Source organism: Dermochelys coriacea, chromosome 8 (assembly GCF_009764565.3).
Source record: "Dermochelys coriacea isolate rDerCor1 chromosome 8, rDerCor1.pri.v4, whole genome shotgun sequence".
In the NCBI taxonomy this organism is placed as follows: domain Eukaryota; kingdom Metazoa; phylum Chordata; order Testudines; family Dermochelyidae; genus Dermochelys; species Dermochelys coriacea.
The window spans coordinates 94,946,343-94,961,560 of NC_050075.1; the positions used below are offsets into that span (position 1 = coordinate 94,946,343).

A 15,218-nucleotide genomic window follows, 5' to 3' on the forward strand; every position below is an offset into this window, starting at 1 on the left:
GATATGAATAAATATTGGGGGAGGAGGGAAATATAAAATATTTTTAAAAATTTCCATAAAAAACATGCTTTCTCCATTATTAACTTTCCAGGAGTTAGTTCTGTATAGACTCACTTGTTTAAATACATAACCAACCCCCTTCTGAGAGCAAATTACCAATGAGAAGGAGATTACCTAGACTTTTTTTTCCCCCTCCCTAGATGTGAAACATTTATTCTGAGACAACCAGATGGAAATAAGTACAGTAGCCTGTCTCAGGGGCTTCCTTTAACTTGAATCTAAATGTGAATAGTTATGGGAACCTAGCTCACCTTTCCACCCATCACTAAGTAAAATGTTTATCTTGATGTGTGGAGAATGGTAAACACTTAAAAGACTTAAAACACTTATACCTGCCTCTGGAAATTTCCACTACATGCATCTGAAGAAGTGGGTATTCACCTGCGAAAGCTTATGCTCCAATATGTCTGTTAGTCTATAAGGTGCCACAGGACTCTTTGCCACTTAAAAGAAGGAGTCGCATCTTTATTACAGAGGGATCACTGGGAATAAACTAATTGAAAAGCTGGCAGGAAAGGGTTCATTTTACTGGCTGTCAATTAATTACAGGTTGAATGGATTAGACCTGGATGAAGATCTTTTGAAACAGACCAGGTCACGTGTCTTGCTTGTTTACACATTTACCTTTCATTCCTTGTTATCAGAGTTCTAAAACTTTCTAAGCATGAGACTTTGAGTGAAATATATTTGAGTTGATTAAAGCTTATAGGGACAACACCTCAATCAGTATTCAGTAACTCAGCCAGAGGTTAGGGGTCTATTACAGAACTGGGTGAATGAGGTTCTGTGGCCTGCCATGTGCAGGAACCCAGACTAACTGATCATGATGGTCCCTTCTGACCTTAAAGTCTATGAATCTATGAGTAACTGGATGATTTTAACCTTTATTTTTGGCATTGAGCAATGTCCACAGATTTTATGTCAGCTTGATTCATTAACAGAAATAAGCACCTTACTTAGCTGGACTTTAAACTAGGTCATCTGAAAAACAACAACAACAAAACCCCCTCTCTGTCTCCTTCCTCATCACTCTGTTTAGAGAATAAGAGGATACTTCTTGAAATTGTTAGGATAGCAAGCAAGCCAGTTAAGAGTCCCTAGTCATCCATCCTCTTGGTTGTTTGTTGTGTTTCACCAGAAAACGATATGTCCACAGGTCTGCCAGGAAGGAGTTAAATCTCTACAGTGCTCTAGCTACACAGTGAAATAGGAGCAAGCACTGCTTCACATTCAAAGAGTAAAGTGTAGGACAAGCATGCAGCTCTCTACCTCACTGTAGGAAAGATTTATAGCCAGGGAGGGAGAAGCCCCTGCTCTTGATGGGAGTGTCTAGCTCCACTGCGTATTAAGCTCTGCCCAACAATCATATATTCCTTTATCTTTGCTGACAGTCTTTGACACTTCTCCTCCATGCACAGAGCAGCATTTGGCAGCAGTAATGCACGGCAAAAGGAAAGAGTGTCTGCTACCTGAAGCCCAGACACAGAAGCTTGCCAGAAATTCTGTGTAGGCAAACTGCCATTAGTTATGGCAGGAAGGATTACAGAATAACATAGTACCGTGGAGGGCTGAAGACTAGAGCATGTGCACTCAAGATAGGGTGAAAAAGCAACCAACACGCACACAAGCCATCCCTGGAGAGCAAACACAGGATATTCTCCACCTCATGTTAATATCCACTATGACTGTGAGGGCAAGTCTACACTACAAAATTAAGTCTACTTAAGTTATGTTGATATACAGCCACCACAGTAATTTAATCAATTTTTCATGTCCACATACCCTTCTTCTCTCAGAAGTGTGCGTCCTCACCAGGAGTGCGTCCACTGATTTAGCTGACAGCTCCGGGCTGACAGCACCCCACAATGCCCAACGCTATCAGCTGCCATGGTCTGATAGCCGGAACAGTCAACGCAGTGTCTGCACTGACACTGCCTTGACCTAACTACATTGACTGAAGCACTATGCCTATCACATTTGGTGGGAGCAACGTTGTAGTGTAGATGCTTTCAGAGTTACGTTGATGTAACTCTGTAGTGTAGACCAGGCCTCAGAGTGAAGGCCTCACTGCAGCAGTACCACTGACAGTAGCGTGACAGTACGACTGAGCAGCAGTGTTTTCCTGGAGAGTGGGACATATAGATCAAGGCAAACTAGTGGAGGAGGATCCATGTCCGGCTATTATACAGACTAAATTGATCCTTCATGAGGGAATGTCCTTGGCCAGGCGAGCTGTAGATAGCCTGTTACTCCATCTACGGACTTGTGGACAAACTGGACCAGTTGCCTGGAGCATTGGTTGGGTGCAGGTGGTTGAGTAATGGGCCAGACAGATCTGCCTTCACGCTTTGCCTCCTGCACAGCAAAGCCCCTTCCCCTATATCCTATAGTTGGGCTGCATTGGAAGATGCCCAGACCATTAATGAATATAGGGTATTCTGCACAAAACAGCCTTTTTTGCTTGGCAGGGGACCTATGTCAGGAAAGCTCTAGCCAGCTGAACGTTGTCAACCGGCGCTCAGTCAAGCATCATTTCTATGAAAGCAGGGAGGACTCTGCCAGCAAGGATGATAGGGCAGATTTGGATCTTCAGGAACTTTTCTATAGCTCACACAGGTGCAGTGATTTTCCAGAAGTCCTAGTGGTGCCACATGACAGGCAGATTTCATTTAGCTTACATGGTTGTTGACTCTTGAGTCTTGAGACTTAGGTAGATTGTTTTTTACACTGGACAGCTGTAAGCTTTAGACTGTTTTCTCTTATACTCTTAACTCACTACACTTCTCATTCCTCTGTCTGAACTTAGCTTTAATTTTCTCCTTTACTGTCATCAGTCCAGGGCAATCATTACAGCAGATAATTGCTGCAGCTGGGAAATCTGGAAGCAACTGAGCGGCAGCCCCACTGAGCTTTTAAAAATCTCTTCACTTTCCTCAAAGGACTCCATGTCTCTCTTTTATACATACATATAGTTTTAGTCCTGGCTTGATCCTAAACCTCACTTTAAAAAATAAACTTAAATATTATATTAGAAAAAATTTCAAATGCCTATGTGAGCAGAGTATGTAATCTAGAAATTTAGGAACTAGTATTCTAGTAACTTTCTCTAAGGGAAAAAATGTTTGTACAAAATTCTTTTGCCTTCCTGTAAAGCATCAAGATTAAACTGATTAATTTGGGACTTTTAAAATCTCATTTTATCACACATGACTGTAGGCAATTCAGATTTGATTTGGGTTGCCTTGATGTATGCCATTGTCTTAGTGTATGCCAGCCTCACTATATCTGAGAAACTGATCATTTCATTTGTTTGAATTGTTTATAATGAAAATGACCTAGGCAGGTTTCAGTGTGAAGATTGCTGAGAGATATGGCAGAGGCTTGCTGTAAGGTTGTTGCAGTAAGATGTTATCCAAAACACTATGGGCATGCTGTTCATAACCTTGGTATTACATTTAGTGTGTGCAAGATAGGTAGTTAGACACCTACGTGGCCCCATCTGTGCCTGAAATGAATTGTGGGTGATTATTTGTGGCTGCAAAAAGGAAAGTTGAGTTAAGGTTCCTTTAAAAATTAGGGACTATGGCACTGCACTTGGCAAGCTCAATCCTCCATACTTCACTCACATGATACATCTGTGGAGTCAAAAGCAACAGCCTTCCCACCCTTTGGATAGACTATCTTTATGTAAATACAGTATAATTCCAGATACCTGAATTCCCTGTATCTGAAAATCCTACTTATCCAAATCCCCAGTGTGTCCCCCAGGTAGCCCTACATTAGTTAATAGCACTTCTGGTTATCTGAACGTCTGGTTATCTGAAAGTTTCGGATGTCCCCCAGGTATTTGGATAACTGTGAGTATACTGTACATCCATAGTAGAGAACTGTGTTTTCAGTGCAGACTGCAGCATGCTGTGCAACTACCATTAGGGTTAAGTAAATATTGTGTACATAAATACATAGCTGTATGGTCTAGTGATAAGAGAAAGAGGAAAGGCGGGGAACAGGGAATCTCCCATTCCCAAATAGAGCTTTCTTTTCTCCCCTCACACAGAAGGATATTAGCACAATGTTGCCAAATGTCATGATTTTATTTTGTGCCCGATGACTTTTCTTATAGCTCCACTTCCCGCATTTATGTTACTGTGGGAGAATGTCGGCTTTTGTTTTCTAAAAAAAAGTAGATTTCTAGCCCTTGTGGTTGTGTGGTGAAGCTTGAAAACATGACGCGGGTGAACGCTAAAGGCTCAGAAAATGGATGGTAAATTAAGAGTCCAACATCTATTCATGTATTATAAATCTCATGATTTCTAAGCCAATCTCATGATTTTTGGAGCCTGACTCATGAATTTTGAATGCTTGGGGTTGGCAAGACCATAATACCCAGAGTCAGTGAGGGGCTCATTGAGTCCTCTATGTCTTACCCATTTGGAGGCTGCAGTAAGCCACATCCTTCTTCTCTTCCTTGTGCACCTGAAACCTGCCTGCTTGAAGATTTTGGGCCTGATCCTATAAGTGCCCCAGGAATGGAATTGCCATTGAAGTCAGTGGGAATCCCATTTGTGGGGACATCTTCATAGCTTGGACACAGGTAATACAAATAATAACAATAATAATGATAGCTTTTTCCTATAAGAGCTCTAACCTATCAGGAAGACTCATTTCCGTCACTTTTAAACATGCCTTATATTTCTTTAATTCCATTCTCTTTTTATCTACTGTCTCTCCTGCACCTTCCAGCATGCTAGAGCACTTAAGTGTCATTTTCCACATTTCATTGTATGTGATGCCCTAATTACAGCTGTGTGGTTTAATCAATAGAAGGAGCTTCTGAACTCCTGTGAAACTTCCTTCATGCTGAATAGGTAGACAGCCGCTGAAAAGAAGAGTTGAAGCATCTTTAAATAGCTTTTGATGGAAGGATCAGATTTGCAATAAGAGTAAGATAGTTCCCAAAAGAGTACATTTTAAAAGTATGGAAATTGCGTTCATCCCAAAGAAATTAGGTGTATCAGTGATTTCCACAAACTCCAACTCTGTCAAATTTTGTCCTTTATTTCACTGACAACAATGTCTTATTCTTTATTTTGTTGGGTATTTTGGATGTTAGTTCTAACCAAACTAGTGGGAGAGAGGGCAATTATTTGTCTCCCCAAATCAGTATTAACTATTAAACAACATTGTTTTGGCATATTTATGTATTGAACTCCAGGTCCTGTGATGAGTTTGGTTCTCAAGATGGTTATAATATTTATGCCTTTTGTATTTGTATCACTGTGTTAAAATTGATCTAAATAATGTGTGTGTGTGAGAAAGTGTTAAATAAACTAGGAAGGAAACTTCCTCAATGGTAAAAGAACTAACGTATGTGTTTAGCCTCAGATAAAACTAACAGCTCAAATAACCGAGGATCCAATTTTTCAGGCCACACTCTGGCTAAGCTCTCATTGATTTCAGCCATGCAAAGTACATCTTGACTGCAGAGTAACGTGGCTGGTACTCAGGTATTGTCCCTAATCCCCCTTCTGCCCGTGCACAAAACCCTCTCACCTGAGTTTAGTGGCGTGTTCAGCCTGAGATGGCTGGGCTGTCTGAGGCTGTAATAAAGCCCAAGTGAGGGTGTCACGCAGGCTGGTAACCCTAAACCACCCGCTTTGCAGTGAAGATGCAGGCTAACTCTCTTGAGTGCTGATTGTCCTCTTATGCCTTCCCACAATTCACTGGGAAAGAATCATAGAGTGGCTCAGTTTACTGTAGCGCAGAGAACCATGGGATCTGTCCGTAGACACCCTAGCAACACACACAGAGGTGAGTGCATCCAGCCCTGAGGGCACAATAACGCGAGTTGGGCTTTGCACTGTGGCTATTCACACCAGTGCTGGGCTCACCTGAATGCTGATCATCCAAGTTCACTCTGCAGTGAAGCCTTGCCCTTACTGAGGCCATGATCCGGCAAACACTAATTAATGCTTATGGGTAAACGTGAGTAGGTCCACTGAAATTTAATGGAACTGTGCTTATGGTTAAAGGCATGTGTAAGTGTTTACAGGGTCAGGGCAGTAAAGACTGCAGGATCAGGAGTCACTTTTGTTTTATCAGTAACACCAATCGAAATGAAGGCCTGTTCTTCCTTTCCCTAGATCAAACGGGAAGGCTGAGATTCGCCAGTTAGCAGCCTTGGGCGTTCCTCTCTTTCATGCAGTAAATGAGAGGTTTTCTGACAGCTTGCTCCTTTGAAGGTGTCAGGGTTCCTTCCCCACTCTGAACTCTAGGGTACAGATGTGGAGACCTGCATGAAAACCTCCTAAGCTTACTTTTACCAGCTTAGGTTAAAACTTCCCCAAGGTACAAACTATTTTACCCTTTGCCCTTGGACTTCCACTGCCACCACCAAACGCCTGGGTTTATTTTGATAAAGCGTTGTTGGGAAACGTCTTTCCCCCCAGAATCCTCACCAAAACCTTGCACCCCCCTGCCTGGGGAAGGCTTGATAAAAATCCTCACCAATTTGCATAGGTGACCACAGACCCAAACCCTTGGATCTTAAGAACAATGAAAAAACATTCAATTTCTTACAAGAAGAATTTTAATATAAGAAAAGGTAAAAAGAATCACCTCTGTAAAATCAGGATGGTAAATACCTTACAGGGTAATTAGATTCAAAACATAGAGAATCCCTCTAGGCAAAACCTTAAGTTACAAAAAGACACAAAGACAAGAATATTCATTCTATTCAGCACAGTCTAATTTCTCAGCCATTTAAAGAAATCATAATCTAATGCATATCTAGCTAGATTACTTACTAAATTCTAAGACTCCATTCCTGTTCTGTCCCCTGCAAAAACATCACACAGACAGACAGACCCTTTGTTTTTCTCTTCCTCCAGCTTTGAAAGTATCTTGTCTCCTCATTAAAAAGAAAAGGAGTACTTGTGGCACCTTAGAGACTAACAGATTTATTTGAGCATAAGCTTTCGTGAGCTACAGATCACTTCATCGGATGGTTTCAGAGTAGCAGCCGTGTTAGTCTGTATTCGCAAAAAGAAAAGGAGTACTTGTGGCACCTTAGAGACTAACAAATTTATTAGAGCATAAGCTTTCGTGAGCTACAGCTCACTTCATCAGATGCATACTCATACTCCTCATTGGTCATTGTGGTCAGATGCCAGCGAGGTTATCCTAGCTTCTTAACCCTTTACAGGTGAAAGGATTTTTCCTCTGGCCAGGAGGGATTTTAAAGGTGTTTACCCTTCCCTTTATATTTATGACAGAAGGGTGGTAGTTGTCGATACTTGCCACCACAAAAAGGAAGTGACAAAATGGTATCACACCTATATGTAACTAACCACAAAATGGTTTTATTGTAAACCAGTCAAAGTTACAGCTGTTTTGGAAAGTTTTTATAGCATTGCCCTAGGGTCTGATCATGCCTGTGCTGAAGCTGGGACCACAGAATGCATATGAATTCCATCATCCATTGCATGATACACTTATTCAGAGTTTAGACATAATTGCATGACTTGCAATGTATTTGCCCAAACATTTAATTATAAAGAGAAAAAACAAACAGTGAAATGTGGTGGAAGCATTTTTTTCTTCTTCAGTCTTTCTGATATTTTCAAAGTAAATACAACTCGGCATTTTGGATGTTACGCCACTTTCCTTAAACCCTCTTGCTGAGGTCAGTTCATGCTGTACAGAACTCATACAGAAGACGGCTCCAGTTATCTTTCCCACTGATGTTTACAGGAAAGTTTTCACTATAGTCAGTGTACAAGTGCAGTGACCATAGCAACTGCCCAAGAACTCCAAACACTTCTTAGCAGCAGCAATTCCAACTCCGTGGCTTTTTTTAAAGCCCTAGCAAAAATATATTGCCCTGCTCCTTGTTTTTAAACTGATATTTTCATTAGGGAAACCGTAGTTAAAAATATTTTATTATGACATTGTCTTTACTGATCCCCTGTTGAGTTCCTTTTAGTGGATCTCCCTGTGCATTTGTTTTCTGCAGCTGGTCTAATAGTTTGGGGCAGATTCTCAGCTGCTGTAAATCAGTGTCACTCCGTGGAAGTCAATAGAAATAGGACAGTTGACACCAGCTGAGGGTCGTGCACTGTTTGTTAAACAACAAGTTGATCTTATGATTACTTAAACCGTCAGGGCATTTTTTCTTCCTTGTGATGCATTATTTATTATTGGTTTTGGATCACAGAAGCACATAGAGTCTGCAATTGAAATCAGAGCCCCATTGTGCTAGGTGCTGTACAGAGGCATAATAAAAGACAGCCCCTGTCCCAAGGAGTTTACAGTTTAAATAGACAAGACAGACCAAGGATGGGGGAAAAAGGAAGGATTTTTATCCCCAGTTTTCAGGTAGGAAACTGAGACACAGAGAGATTTCTTTTAGGGAGGGTCACATTTTTAGAGGTATATAGGTACCTAAAGATACACAGAGGCATCTCCTGGGATTTTCAAAAGTGTCTAGGCACCTAACTCACATGGGAACTAGGTGCCTAGGTGCTTTTGAAAATCCTACTCGGTGCCTAATACTTTGCCCAAAGTCACACAGGAAGTCTTGTGGCAAAAGAGGGAATTAAACCCAGATCTCCCAAGTCCCAGTCCATTGCCTTAAACTTCATCTCAAAGGAGGAATGCATATAACTCATGTTAATATTAATGGGAGTTCTGTGCATCTATCAGTAAGACACTAGACTGCTAGGACTTTGAAAATTAATGTTTGATTAACCGAACCTATTAAAATTTAAGTGACCACAGTTTCATGTGTACTTCTCAAATAAGGGGAAATGAGTATCGTGTCATCTGGCTACCTTTTGCATTTGGAACTGGCTCGTCCAAACCTGGAACAGAAGAGTTGGGGTGTTCCTTGATAAAAATATACATGAGACATCTGTTAAACAATGACACATAGTACAAATGGTTAATCTTAAAGTGAAATGATTTACCAAAGAGTTATCCTACTTGTAATTGTCAAACTAACAAAAATCTTCCCGATTTGACTAACCACAAAAGGCTATGCTTTTATTTTAGGGCCTAATCCTTACTTATATGAGTGTTTGCAGGATCAGGCCCTATATTCCATTCAAATATGTTAAGTAGGATAATAAAGTGGGGTTTTCTTAGTCAAGAAATCTTTGTCACTTTCATATCCCCAGGGAAGGATTGCGGCTTTAGCACACAGCTGTCATTCTGGTGCAGTTTCCACAAAGCAGTTAAAAACCAAGGTAACAGCAACATTTTGAGTGAAGGGGCATGAAATGTGGAATAGGTTCAGTGTATTTCTGTGCCATTGTTGGAGTCCTATTCAATCTGAAGCTGAATAGTAGAGTGATTAGCATATGGGCAAGTTTCTAAAGCATTGGTCTGTACGTTTTTTCTTAAATGACAAGTTTTGTGGCATTTATTTTTCTAACTGAGTTGGCATGAATCTTTGACAAATACAAACCCATGAAAAAGTCAGATGGGGTTTTGGAGAAGGCCCATTTTGATAAAATCTGCACATTCAAGGTTACAAAGAAGCTTTCTAAAGACTGGGCTCTAAGGGCTATTACAGAATGTATTCTGGACACAAAGTTTTTTTTAATTAGTAGATGGCTACAAATAGGATGTGATACTGTTGACCATAGGCCCCAGTGGAGTCCCCTGCATGGATATAATTATGCCTTTAGAGACCCTGATAATGCTTGCGTTGAAGTCACTTGCAAAACTGCTGATTCTCTATCATTGGCAGTACAAAAAAATCTGAGGTTGATAGGAGTCAAATGCCATTGAGAGCAAACTGTCTGCTTACAGAGAGGTTGCAGGGCCTGAGTCTGATTTCAGACAGGCATAAGTTCTTTGGTTTATGCATCCACTCACGAAAGCTTATGCTCAAATAAATTTGTTAGTCTCTAAGGTGCCAGAAGTCCTCCTTTTTTTTTTGCGAATACAGACTAACAAAGCTGCTACTCTGAAACCTCTCATTTGACAGTTATGTGAAATCTTCAAATCAAGACAGGATGCCTTACTGGACCATATGCTTTAGTCAAATACAAGCTATCAGCTCAATATAGGGGTATCTGGATGAAATTCTATGGCTTGTGTGTTATACGGGGGTCAGACTTGAGGACGTAAGTCTATGAATGAAATCAGAGTCAATCCACGCATATCAGTGGAGCTGCGCCAGTCCCTCATAAGGGCCAGTTCTCAGTCAAGTGGTTTGAAAGTGTTCCCATGATAGCCTATTGTTTTAATGGAGTTATAACATGCCTTTGAACCTCTGCTGGGCTGAAGGGTAGATGACATATAATCAGGGGCATTTTTCCCCTGCAGTGTATATTGTAAAATAGTCTAGTGGATTGAATTTACAGTCAAGTACAATAAATGAAAAGTAAAAATGAACCTGTTTTGAATATTTTTGAATATTGACTCTGTTACTGTCATTTAAAAGCATTTCCTACCCCATTATTCCATACTATGCACTCTGGCCTTCTATTGCCATCAAAAAGGTACGTTTAGACTAACCTATGATTTTTGATTAAGGGCATGAGCTAAATCCATAAAGGCCAGGGATATTCTAAGTAAGGGTTTGGAACCCAGTCCTGTTCCCATTGCAGTCAATGGCAAGTTTCAGAGTAGCAGCCGTGTTAGTCAATGGCAAGAATCCCACTGACTTGGGTATTCTGGTTCTACTCTGCTTTTTAGAGTCTTTTAACCTGTGCAACTGGGTTTAGTCTGCCAGCAGACCAGAATGGTAGCATTTCTGCCCTCATTCTGCTCAGAGATACATGCTTTCACAAGGGCGAGGCAGGGGAAATCAGGCTTTCAGTTCCTTATCTCACTTTGGTCTGCTCAGGTAAAGCTTTATCCAAAGCCTACTGAAGTCAAGAAAAAGAACCCTCCCCCATTGGCTTGAATGAGCTTTGGATCAGACCTGTATCAAGGGGGGGGGGGGTCTCGAACAACTGGCTGGGTTCTGTTGAAGGGGTGTTGCAAAATCTCGGTGCTATGTAGAGAGTCACAACCATCATTCATGCTGTGATGTTCAGGTTAGACACTTAAAGGCATTTGTGTGATATAACAGTAAGTGGGATTCTAAACTGCAGCACTGGTACTAGTAGAAAGAGGCTGGATTCAGAAGTCAGCACAGGACAGAAACCAAGATATATTGGGGTTGTTTTTTAGGTAGATCAGATTTAAACATTTGGGTCTGAAACTTTGAGCTCAGCATCATATTAACTCAAAGCCTCACAAGTACATTACGCTGCAGTGTTATTATTGATTTGTATTCGTAGTGCTAGAGGCCCTGACTGAGACAGGGCCCCCCTCGTGCGAGGTGCAATACAAACACGTAGCAAGAGACAGTCCCTGCCCCAAAGACCCAAGTGAGAAAGGCAGGCTTGTTATCCTCATTTTTTCAGATGGGGCATAGAGGGTTTTAGTGATTTCCCTCAGGTGGTACAGGAAGTCTGTGGCAGATCTGGGAATTGAATCTAAAACCTCCCTAGTCCCAGTCCCATAAGTCCTTGCTTCCTCTCATGAAATGTGGTGCCTGTGATTGTGCTTTCAGAGGAGGAAAGTACACTTTTTTTTTTCTTTTCCCTTTAAAATATCCAGGCTTTGGAGGACACACTGCATTTCAAGCTTTCTGGTGTGTCTTACCCTATATCATTTAAGGTTGATTAAAGCTATCAGTTAGACTGGAGGAGAGGTGAGGGAAGGAATTTAGCTCTTTTGGTAGCAATTAATGATTAAAGAGTTGTTAGAAGTAATTTTGTAATACTTTCTTTTTTCTCTCTTTTAACTTGAAACCAGTTCCTTAGCAATGTATGTGCCCCATTACTGAGGTTTTGAAAGCTATTACGAGACCACAAACCTGCTGGCGGCTCTTTCTGCTGCCAGGGCATCTGAGCATTAAAAAAAGCATTGGGGGTTCAATCTGAGGATATGCTGATTTGGAAAGAGAATACAAACAAAGAGGCTGTTCAGTGGAGAGGCTGAGGCTTGGCTTCTAAACTAGAGCAGTTTAAGATTGGTGAAGCATCCGCAGGACTAGAACGGTATGAGGTGGATGCAGGAAAGTATAAGACTTCTCAACACAGCATGGTTTTGTTTTCCAGGTGAAGGAATAAGCTGTAGGTGCTTGTCTCTTTTCCCTACCAGCGGGGGAATCGGCAAAGGGGTGTGAATATAGTTTTTCATTTTTGTAATGGAGCGGGGAAAGATTCTCTTCCCACAAAGATAGGTGGATTTCTCTCCCTAGCATCTCTGGCTCCAGGAGTCCTGCTTGTGTCTCTGTCTGACTGCCCCTCAGTGCTGCCACAATCCCAGCACTCCACAATGAGCTGGTCAGGAAGGGCTATTTACTTCTGAAATCACAATCCCATCACTGGTTGGCTAAGGAGACAGACACGGGGGAGAGTTGAGGAGGGAGCTACCAGAGATATTGTGGTATAAGGCATTTTATAAATCAGTAGCCAGATCAGATAAAGGGGCAGAGTGGTCGAAGAAAAGGAATGGAGATGGAAGAGAAAGCACTGTACTCTGCCCCCAGTAATGAACTCTTACGTGGTCTGCAGGAGAGAGTAAAGAGGGGAGGACGAGAGATGGAGGGGCAAGGGTCTGCATCCACGTTTGTCCATGTTCATAGGGCAACAACTGAAAGTGGAGAGTTGTGAGCTCTTTGGAGCAGGGACTGTCTTTTCATTGTATGTGTACTGCACCTAGTACAAAATAACCCAGCCCCCAACAGGGGCCTTTGAGTGCCACCACAGTACAAACAAATAATACTCATATAAAAGGAGAGAGCTGCCTATAATGTCCCCATCCAGCCAACTGGATATTTGGTTGTAATAGAGGAGAGCTGAAGGGTTTATGACCTTTCTCGCATATTGTTTGTTGTTTTTGTATTTGTGGCCAGGATAAAACCATGCCCCATAACCTGCCAGTGAATAACAGAACTCAATATTTTGATGCTTTCTCTCTCTCTCTCCTATTATGGTATTAAGTTTTTCCTCAACTTGATTTTCCCATAAATTATCCAGGCAGAGATAACTGGCATAAAGACTCAAAGCTTTAAAACAATCCTGGTTAAGCTGATTAGCATGAGTACAAATGGAAGAAAACCTAAGTATCTACATGTCAAGCACAAGGAAGCAATAAAACGTCAGGTCCATATTTTCACTTCCTTAGTAGATCAAACTCTGGGTTGTAAAGTGATAACTGCATTTGGTTCGCAATATGAACATGCATGGTACAAAAAACACAACAGATATAAACCTGTATGTCCTAATAACAGCTATCTGGAACAAAAGAATTAAAAGGGACAGTGTCAACTATCCCATTTATGTCAGGTGGGGTTCCCCCCCCTTACTATTTAGGTATTACAAATAACTCCTAAAATGAGTGCACCTGAAAAAGATTAGAGTAGAAAAATATTTTTCTTTTCCCCCCCCCCCCGTTTGTTTACACTGTGTATCCAAGTGCACAGGGAGTCTTGTCACTGACTTCAATGGATCCAGGATTTCTGCATATAGTCAGTTTCACTATTTTCCATGTACAGTCCTGCAATCTTGCTTCATATGAGTAGACCCCTGTGTGCCAGTCCTGCAATGCATTACTGGATTTGGGGCATTAGTCAATTTTTCCTCTTGTTTATGAGACACTTTCACATTACAACAGGGAAGAAAAATATTTTTATTAACCTAGAACAAAATGTGATTGTAAACCCACAAAAATTAGCAGGGGGTCTCAGTGGGAAATCTGAAATTACTTTTAAATCATTTCCCTGTATTGTTTTTGAAGTGAACTAGATTAAAGCTTCCCCATCCCTTCAAAATCAAATGAATTGGAGCAGTGCAGCATGCCATTGTATTACCTTCCTGCCGTAGTGCATTATTATGGAACGTCTGACAGACTATTTAACATGTATTTTTAATATTAGGCTTAATAGAATAACAAATGTACCTCTGCAGAGCTCTGATTGATCTGCTGAATGGCATCTGAAACATTAAGCTCAATGGGTGTCCGAAGGAATATCCATAGCAACGCTAATCAGTTGTTAGATATGCGTTATCATTTTCCCATTCTTTTGTTTCCTATCTTCCAATGGATTCCCACTGTAGGCTTCCAGTACAGGCTGCCTCTTAGCTATGAGATTGGAACCAAATCCAAGATAGGCGTGAAAGTCCTTATGCTTTTTCATGGGTTATGGTTAGCGGAACAGCCTGGAAGGATAATGATGGCACAATCTATCAGCACATTGTTCTCAGGACTAAGAGCTTGCAAACAAGATGAGTCATTAGTTTTATGGTGCCTCTGCAAGTTGTTGGCTAATGCAGGATGCAGATGAAGACTGGCTATCAAAAGAATGCATTCGATCTAGGGACTGTAGAAGCGCTATACAAATCATTAGAGAGCGTCAAGTAGAATAATTTTTACCTGACAAACCAATCATTGTGATAAATTGGGGTATTTGAAAATCTCTGTTATTATTTTTAGCCCGTTCCGATGACTGTGGGTCGAGAAAGTGAACAACCCTTAAATCATAGCTTTTTTGCACAAAATTGCAGTTCTAAGTTTCCTAAAAAATGTATAATGTAGAGGAATTTTTATATTTATGCACATCACTTCCCCCCCCGCCCCCCCAAAAAAATTGCCACTTAGCCTATGAGTGAAGAATACCCTTTTAATAAGATCTCTTGAATCGCTGTACTTTTGCTCATTAATTTTTTCCGGGCTATGATTGGAAGGGTCAAATTCTGCATATACTCACATCATATACAATCACATGAAAGTCAAAGATGTCTGTGCAGCCCACTGTTGTATACACGACCCTTTAGGCTTGACTCACAAAGAATATGAATCTGTTATAGCTGCCAGCTAGAAGAATTAGTCTTTTATGTCTGGCTACAGAAGCTCATGCTTTAGTTGTGGAGGTCCTGGGTTCAATTGCCAGTGACATTCAAGATGATAGCCTTTACAAAAGCGCAGATGTCGACCCATGGAGTATTGGTAACATGGGTTGTTACGTTACTAGTATCTTCTACTTGACTTCAGCAATCCATCCCTGTCTTGCAATGATGTTTCCTTTTGTGGATCGAACGAAGCTGAGAACCAAATGAAGGAGAATTGAAAATTAGTTTAGAATTTGATTAGAT

The 15,218-nt window shown here is 41.1% G+C and overlaps 1 protein-coding gene across 2 annotated transcripts in view; it reads left to right on the forward strand.

Moving 5' to 3' along the window:
- PLPP3 (phospholipid phosphatase 3) overlaps positions 1-15,218 on the forward strand; it is a 65,661-nt gene that overhangs the window by 5,083 nt on the left and 45,360 nt on the right. The gene's annotated exons all lie outside the window — the stretch shown is intronic.